This window comes from Castor canadensis, chromosome 15, assembly GCF_047511655.1.
Source record: "Castor canadensis chromosome 15, mCasCan1.hap1v2, whole genome shotgun sequence".
Lineage (NCBI taxonomy): Eukaryota > Metazoa > Chordata > Mammalia > Rodentia > Castoridae > Castor > Castor canadensis.
The window spans coordinates 59,400,562-59,410,403 of NC_133400.1; the positions used below are offsets into that span (position 1 = coordinate 59,400,562).

The 9,842-nt window shown below is 37.3% G+C and overlaps 1 long non-coding RNA gene across 1 annotated transcript; it reads left to right on the plus strand.

Moving 5' to 3' along the window:
• Positions 1–4,386: 4,386 nt before the first annotated feature.
• On the plus strand, positions 4,387–9,603 carry LOC141417294 (uncharacterized). Its single transcript, XR_012441816.1, has 3 exons — positions 4,387–4,443; positions 5,590–5,758; positions 8,367–9,603. It is a non-coding gene; the product is annotated as an uncharacterized lncRNA (long non-coding RNA).
• The last annotated feature ends 239 nt before the right edge of the window (positions 9,604–9,842 follow it).

The following is a 9,842-nucleotide window of genomic DNA, read 5'->3' on the forward strand; positions in this document are numbered from 1 at the left end:
TGAACTAATCACAAAAATATTAGAGTAACATTATAAAAATTTCTGAATGATAACAAGAGAGCTACCCATAATCTGGTAACTGTAAAACAGACACTGTTGTTGGTTTAGCATACTTCTGAATCATTTAGTGCATTTCTTCAATTATCTGCAAGCATACTATATGTAACATATGCCTCTTATAAGTGGTTTTTGAAACTGCTATAGTTTTTACAACCATAATTATATATTTAAAGTACTCTAAGAAGTTAAGAGCACTCCAAGTCATATAGTACAAACAGCAAGGTTTCAAAAGTAAAGAAAAAAAAAAACTGCAACCACCAGTGAAATCATAGGAGAAAAAGGAACTGAATGTTTTAGGATCTTTCATTTTACCTAATTAAATTGAACACTAACACAAAAAGTTGTATTAAATGGAGTAAGCTTTATCCTGGTATTTTCAAAGACACTTTTTAAAATATTTTCTTCCCTTTCTTTTACCATTTCCTCTTCTAATCTCATGGCACTTTAGAAAGGGAATTAAATTTCCCACAACCGTCAAGTGAGAACATAAAACCTGTATTAATGCTTTACAAAAAGTGTATTTCTGGCATTCATTCCTATTTTACCTCTTAATATATTCTTTGAAAAGTGAGTGCCAGAAATGTAATTCTCCACTAAGCTTTTCCCTGCTGGAAGTGATTAAATATAAAATTGATTACCTAATTCCTGTGCTGCAGAACCATTCTGTATATGCAATACTAGATGGAGTTCTAAGGATTCATTGGGGGAGAATAACTGCAAGGGCTTCATTTAGGAATGTCCTAAATCTTTAAGTCCATATAGCAAAACTATTTGTAATGTTAGGGTATATCATTATCTAAACACAGAGATGACTGATTTTATTCTTTTTAAAATGCATGGATTTCAAATCTCAAATGATTTCAATATCCAAAAACCTGTACACAAGTCACATAGTTACGCTTTTGCAACCCTGAAAATACAAGTCCATAATTTTCTCCATAAGTCCTTCATTTTGCACTTTGACATCCATACTCTTATAGGAGTTTAGGATTATCTTTAAGTGAAGGCATTTTATGTACCTCAATTTTTTGGCAGCACTAGGGTTTGAACTCAGGTCCTTGTGCTTAACGGACAGAGAACCTACCCCTTGAGTAATACCCCACCCCTTTTGCCTTAGTTATTTTTCTAATAGAATCTTAGATTTTTGTCTGAGTCAGAATGGACCTTGATTCTTATATTTATGCCTGCCAAGTAGCTGTGATGACAGGTGCACCACCATGCCTAGCTTATTTCTTAAGATGGGGCCTCCCTAACATTTTGCCTGGACTGACCTCAACCTGCAATCTTTTGATCTCTGCTCCCCAAGAAACAGGGACTACAGGCATGAGCCACTCTGCCCAGTCATATCACACATTTCTTTTTTTTATTGTTCATTTATTCACATGTGCATACATTGCTTGGGTCATTTCTCCACCCTGCCCCCCTCCCCCACCTTTTCTCCACTTCCCCCCTCAGTTCCAGATAGGTCCCGTTCTGCCCTTATCACTGATTTTGTTGAAGAAAAAACATAAGCATAATAGGGAAGACAAAGCGTTTTTTCTAGTTGAGTTAAGGATAGTTACACAGAGAGATTCCTACTATTGCTTTCATGTACCCATGTGTTACAACCCATGTTGATTCAACTCTGATCTTTACATTGGTTCCTGATCTCCTGCTCATGATAACCTGTCATTTTAAGGTTTCTGTATTAATTCCTCTGGAGTAGGGACATAAAACGATTTCATGTTTTGGGTTTTCTACCTATTCCTGTATCTCCCATATGTGCTCTTCCCTTATCTTGTGATCCAAGACCAACCACATTGCTGCATTTGCCATAGATCTGAAGTCTGCGTATGAGGGAGAACACACAATTTTTGGTCTTCTGAGCCTGGCTGACTTCACTCAGAATGATGTTCTCCAGTTTCATCCATTTACCTGCAAATGATAAGACTTCATTTTTCTTCATGGCTAAGTAAAATTCCATTGTGTACAAGTACCACATTTTCTTGATCCATTCATCAGTAGTGGAGCATCTTGCTTGTTTCCATAACTTGGCTATTCACATTTCTAAAGAGAAAAAAAAAAGCGTATTTCCTGCATTTCTCTCCACCCTAAACATCTTCCCACTCTTTACCAGCATTTGTGATAAACTGCTAATCCATGAAATAATTTCAATAGACAAAGGTAGATAAATGAAATTACATATCAAATACAGAGTTCTGATGATTCACCTTTTCCCCCTGTGAAGGAAAAAATTCATTTCTCCCATCTGTTCCTATAACTTTGTAGAAGTTAAATATTGTATTTGCAATTAGCTCACTGCTAATGGAAGATCTCAAGGTGAGTTTCCAAAATTTATTTACTATGAGGATGACTTTGTCATTCTTGCTGTGCTCTGGCCAAAGTCCTGAGCCATCACCACCAAGTGATGGTGCTGAACTAGTCAAAATAAACACAAAAAGTACCTCATTGGATGTTAAAGTGCAGTATCATCCCTGTAAGGGAAATTGCTTGTAGGCTACTCGGGAATGGTAGAAGTCCTCTGACCTTGTGAATGGTGTTATAAACACCCCTGCCACCCAGGTGGACTGATCAACAATTTTATGAATGACAGATGGAAGTGACAAAAGTCAGAAGCATCTCATTAAATCTGGGGATAAGAAAGGAATGGATCCTGTCTGCCAACTTATTCCAAGGAGCAGATCTTCATGAGATTCATGGTGGGCCAATCAATGATTCTATTGAAATAACATGTTTTAATGATCCATTTAACATTTATGTAGTCCTGCCACTGCTAATTATAGGCCTTTTAAAAACTTCAAAATGAGTTTTAGGATTTCACATCTATATTACTTTTCCAATATGTACATACAGATTTTGTTTTACAACTCCAAAACTGGCATGCAGGAAAAGCACAGTAAAAGCATCAAATACACATCTTTATTGCAGATAGACAAAACATCAGAAAGTATTATACATGGCTGCAGTGCTTTAAAAAAATTCTCTAAAACAATTAGTCTAAATATTCGCACTTATTCTAGCTCAATGTAAACTAAGTGAAAAACTACTAGATCTTTTTCATCCTTTGTCAATAATTGGAGATTTACCAAAAATTCCTATAAATCTATAATGCACCTCAAGAATACAAAGGTAAAACCCACTTCGCATGAGCATACCAAACAAGTATAGATTGATGAAAACACCCTGGTTATCAAGAACACACTCTTCACAGAAAACTTGGGCAGCATGCTTCGCCCAAAACAAAAGGAAGACAAAAAATGGTTCTAAAATGGCAGACTCTTAAACAAAGTCAAAGCATTGATCAGATTACCAGATATAGTTATGTATAGCAAGATTGGTTGCCAAATAAGGCTTGTCAGGACATTGCAAGAGGAAGTGTTTTTTATAACTGGTTTTAGTGAGGGCTGAGAGCTTTTAAGTAGCTGAATAAGTAATGTTGCAGAGAGGTACTTAGAATTTTCATATCTCATTAAAGATAGTAGAAAGTCTTGAAGACCAAAGAGTCAAATGAAAAATTTATCTTAAACTGGAGAAAAGATAATCTTTACAGTCATTGACCAATCAGACTAGCAAAAAGTCATGAAAAAATGTCATTTCACAAGGCCTAGAAACAAAGAGGCACCCAACACATGTTTACAAATTTTTCTTTAATATTAAATATTGGCCTTCAAACTTTCTTACACAGAACCCAGTTAAGAGAAGCATTTGGTGTGTTACCCTTAAAATGTACAATAAGCTGATAAAAATACCTGTTATATCCCACCAGTTATTCTTTTCCATTAATGTGGAAGAATCTAAACACAGGACATAGCTACAGTCACCATATCCACCATGCACTGACTGCCAAGTCCTTTGCACACACAGCAGCACTCCCTTATCTAAGGGGGTATGTTTCCAAATGCCCAATGACTTTCTGAAAGCAAGAATAGTGCTAATCTCAACGCATACTATTTGTTCTCACATGCCCTGCAGTCCTGCCTAATAGTACCAGAGTAAAGCTGCCCTTGCATATTTTATGCATTATTCTTGCACTTTGGGGCCATTAATAAGCAAAATAAGCATTATTAGGTAAAATAAGCATTGTGATACCTTGACAGTCATCTGATAACCAACATGGCTACTAAGTGACCAATGGGCACCTAGCATGTACACTGTGCATGTGTTGAAAAAAGGAGTGATATGTGTCCTCAATTAGGGTACAACAAGACAAGAAGAGATTTCTTCATGTGGCTCAGAACAGAATACAATTTAAAACATATGGAGTATTTCTATAATTTTTTATTTAATATTTTTGGATCAGGGCTGACTACAATTGGCTTTAATTGCAGAAAGTGGAGGGTCCAAGGTGGCAGGTAGATGACAGACTCTGGATCTCTAAGCTCTGTAAGTTAGCTTTTTTTTTTACATTTTATGTATTTGTTAGTACATTATAATTGTACATGTTACTATGTTCTGACATTTATAGATGTACTTACAATATATTTTAGTTAGATTCAACCCATCCATCTCTTTCCCTCATCCCCTTTAACCCCCTTCTTAACAATGTCTACAGGTTTCATTGTTCTGTTTTCATACATGAATACAAAATACATCCACCATATTCACCCTCCTTTACCCTTTCCTTATACTGTACCTTACTCCAACTGGAATCCTCCCTTGGACAGGACCTACTTTACCTTCCTGTCCTTCATTTTAAAACAAAATGCTTTTGTTAATATATAGTTATACAGGGGATTTCATTGTGACATTTACATATAGACATGTGTTACACTCTGATTTGGTTCACATTTTTGTTAATATATAGTTATACAGAGGATTTTGTTGTGACATGTATATATACACGTATTATTACACTCTGATTTGGTTCATCCTCTCCATTATTATCCCTCCTACCCGATTCCCCCTTCTTTTTAAAAAAATTTATTATGATATATTCATTATACAGGAAGGGATTCATAATGACAATTCTGATTAAGCTGATATTGCACATTAATTACATTGTCCCCATCATCTGTCCACTCAACCCCATCCTTACCCCACTTAAAGCAATTATAAGAGGTTTCTTTGTTATATTTTATATAGATATATGAAGTTCATCAACCATATTCGCTCATCTTAGTCTGTTTCATTCTCCCTCCCCCTCCCGTCTTTAGTCCCCCCAACACACACTGTATCTAATTTGCAGTCCCATTTTTCATTTTTAATAATTGAGTTGATATTCAAAGGGGTTTCTCAATGTACCCCTGCTATGGATATACTTTACTTTGGTCCATTCAACCCCTTCCATTACTCTCCCTTACCCCTTTACCTCTCACCCCCCCATTTTTCAATGGCTTTAAATACACATCCTTTTAACCTCTACCTTCACAGATGTTATGTTTTATGATATTACTGATGCTCTAAATTGGCTTTATAATACATATAACAGCCCAGGAAGACCTGGTGGTATGGACTGCAGGCATCTGCTTTCATGACCCTCCGGAAAGAAGTCTCTCCCATTATTTTTTCCCTGTTGTCTTCTTTCCAAAGATCAAAAATTCAATTCAAAGATTTGCAGAATGAATTCTGAATGTGCCTGAACTGTCCCGAACCCACCAAGATTCGTCGGTGTGGAACCTCTGACAGTGACTGTGCCTGTTGGCGTCTGACCGGTGCTGCTGACTCTTGTAACCATCCAGAGGAAGTACAACCATTCCAGGTGAGCGTGTTGTATCATTTACTCTGGAGGAAACCACATAGTCCAGCGCAGCTTGGGGGCAGGTTGCACCCTCCTGAACAAAACTGTACCCTGGTGGGGGTGGGGCAAAATGGTGAGCTGATCTGGCCTATATTGGAGTGGGGCAGCCCAGCCACAGCCTGGAGAAAATAAGAAATTGAGTGAGAATTGGATAAGAAATTGAAGGAAAGTGCCAGAGCACTCACTGAACTCAGAGGAAAACTACTCCTCTCCACAAAAAGAAGAAATTTAAATTCATGTGTATTCATATTATATATACATATATATTCATGTTTTAGTTTACTTTGTTATTGTTGCCTATCTCCTTTTCCACTTTGTTGTAATTTCAATTTGCTTTTCCCTCCTTTTTTCTCCTGATTTTAAACATTTTTTGTTTTTCTCTTCTCTTTCTTCCTTCCCTCTCCTTCCTTTTCTTGTTCCCCCACTGTTGCTACCTCCTCCACAATAGCTGCTTACCAAGTAGTTATCACACCAACTTTATTCATTACCCCCATCCTTCCTTTCCCCCCACAATTCCTGAAAATAGCACCAAACCCCACAATGACTGACTGTATCTTTATACACATTAGGTGTCTATTACTCCACAGCCCTCCACACCTCTTACCTCTTCTCCCCATCACCTCTTCCCTGACTCCTCTTCTGTCACCATCATTTTCAGTACCTAAACATTAATATCTATTATTGTCTCCCCACTACTCACTGTACATAGATAATATTACCCAGAGTTTTCTATACTATGTAAATAGCTGGTTCAGCATTGAATCTGTGAATTTATTACTGCTAAGTTATACACCAAGGTCAGTGAACACAAAACACTATAACAACGTAAGTTAGCCCAAGCATAGAAATTAAGTCAAAGAAAAGATAACAGGTGATTAAAACCCTGAACTAACTAAGTAACAACATCTGTGAGAAACTCAAAACAGAAACATGGGAAGAAAAAGAAGGCAGGGAAATGTGACTGCTCAAAAGGCTCATAGTCACACCAAACAAGCAGTATTATGAAAAACAAATTACATTAAGGGGAAGTCACATACCAGAGATAGAGGGTAAAAGAAGAATGTTAAGATGGTAAACATGGTTGATGTAATTCCTATAGAAGTATGAATATAGAATTTTTGTACCTGTTGAAATAACCATAAGAGGGGACTAAGATAGAAATGAGAAAAAAGAGGGGATGAACCAGTTTGGGTTATAATACATATACACATTGAAATATCAGAATGAAAGATCCTACACCTTAAACAAACAAAAATGTCTTTTTTTTTTTTTTACAAAAACAGAGAATAGAAAGGCAAAATAGGTATTGTCTGGGTGATGGGGGTGGCAAATTCAACTATGATACAGTGTAAGAAGTTTTGTAAATGCTACAATGTATAAAAATAATAAAAATAAGTTATTAGAAAGCTTCTTAATTCAATATTAAAAATGCAGAAAGTGAAATCTCAGTCCCAGTAACTAAAGGATGATCACAACAAGGATGGGGACATCAAGTCAAAAGCCCAGAGACTCACAGCTTGGAAGCAGTGACAGTGCTGTCATGTGTTGACCAGTGAGGGTTCCCTGTGGAGGCACAGCAAAATGCACTGTGCAAAGCTGGGGTACACACGTACAGGCCAGGTGGACATCAAACCACACAGACGTGAAAACTGGGTGCCTTCCCTCTCAATACTTAGATTTCAGAAAACCTAATGAAAAGTACATAATCCAGATTGTGGACCACATTTCATGCACTTAAATTACTATCATACTTCTTTTTAAATGGAGAAAAATGAAAAAAGAAATTTCAAATAATAGGCAAATAGGTAAATATTTATATATCCATATAGTTAAATGCTAAAGAGCCTTTAAAAATTATTATGAAAATGTTTTAAATAAGTAGGAAGATTTGTACATGCACCATGATTTCAACTACTTAAAAAGAATTTGTGGGGCAGCAGGAGTAGCTCAGTGGTTAAGTATGTGCTTCACATGTACAAGAGCCTTGTTTCAAATCTCTGCATGTGTGCACATGCATACACACAGGCACACACTTACAATATGTACCTACACATACATAAACATACATGTAGACAAATACTGAAAAGTAGCAGTTCTCTTAAATTTTGGATTACTTTGAGTGATGAGATTATGACCAATTCGTTATCTTCTTTAGCATCATCTACATTTTCCCCAAGTCTTTCAATTTTGTCACTCCCACCAGTGTCTCAGTGGCAGACCTTTGGACACCAGGGAGCTGAATCAGGACCTACAAGGGCATTTCATCTGCTGGAGCATTCTCTGAAATACTGAGACTGAAATACTTTGAGATAAAGCTGCACAGTGTTTTGTCATATTCTTGCTTAATTACTGATGAATCTGGAAACTGCCTCATTTATTACTTACATGCTTTCAAAGGCAGCAAAAACAGGCTCTGAAGCCTGCAGTCTGGTGTAGAAAATCAGTTTCTGGACTGTAATGGAATTACTTGTGAGATCCTAATTCAAGGGCAAAATCCAATAAAATAAATTACTGAGGATATTTGTTTAAATAAAACTTGCTCAGACATTGTCTTTCATTTCTCTGCCAGCACTAATTTACCAACCAATCAGATCCCCAAAGAGGCCTGCATAGTAATGATGCTGATACAACCACAAGGGGGAAGAAACTGAAATCACTTTACTGGCAGTGGTACACAGCACCAACTGAAAGTGACAGAGAAGGTAAAGAGAAGCTATAACCTCCCCCACAAGTCCTGCCCTGGGATGATTTAAGTACTCACGCTTCAAACACTCACTTCTGTCACAGCCAGACCTGCTGCAGAACCTGCATTTTTGCAAGGCAGTGGTGGCTGCAAACAAATGAGAAACTGGAGTACCTGGAAAGAGGGAAAGAGTGCATATCCTCTTCAAAATGATGCAGGAGACTCAAGCTACAGCCAATGTGGTGAAAAAGATGAGATGTTTTATTGCAAAGCTATCCTGAATATCTCAGCAAATTCTAAATATTCTGATATGAATTTTTAATATTTATTGAGCCATACAAAAACTGAGTGCATTTCTTTAACCCATGGAGTCATAAAAAAAATCACTTATTCCTTGAAAGACACCATAGCTTGTGACTATAAAATAAATTCCAGTCTTTCATTAGAAACTATAAACAGTGAATAATAATAATCCCTTCCATGCCAGCCCTTACAGCCATACACATGCACAAACACAAGCACACGTGGATGTATGCACACACTCAAATGCACACAGACATACACACTTTGATAATTTGAGAACATCACAAAATACACAATAGTTCCAGTAGAGAAAATGACACATGCCACAGCTTCTAAAGTGCTTATTCCAGTGCAATGTAAAATTCAATTTTTTCCTATTGCTAATTCAGGCCAGACAGACATTATCTCTATGTAACATTCTATGCCACCCTGCATGAGAGGTACAGAAATTGGTCGTACTTGCCACCACAGAGAACCTACACGGGAAGCCACAGGCCAGCTGAGACAAACTGCTAAAATCGGGGTTCCCTGGGTACTCCACTGTACTGCTAGAAACTGCTAAACCACAGCTCACAAAGTTCCCAGGACTCCAAACCTACTGCAGGTCATAGTGTGAAGCCCTCAGAAGGAACACCAAGGTAGTAGCCTCAGTAGCTCAATGCAGGCAGCATGTTATCACAAGGCCTGTGCTGAGCCAGACTCTCTTCCTCAGGAAGCTGTAATTTAAACTAATGCCTCTGGGCTACAGAGGACTCCTTGTGCTGTGCTTCCTGATTTTACCATTTCACTCCAACTTTTCTTGAACGTTTTGTCAGATGTATCTCAGGGTTATAAAGTGTAAGTGTGCTTACCTTCTCTGCCCAACACTATCAATGAGGAAGCCTGTGACAATAGACTGGAATCCACAATGTCTTATCAATTCTTGGAAGTAAAGTGAAGACCAGTATTTCATTGGGCTTATGTTTTAGCTCAGTTATTGAGTGCTTCCCTGGCATGCACTCCAAGATAAATGATAAACAGACAGACCCAATTTGATTCAAACATTCCTTCCATTAATAA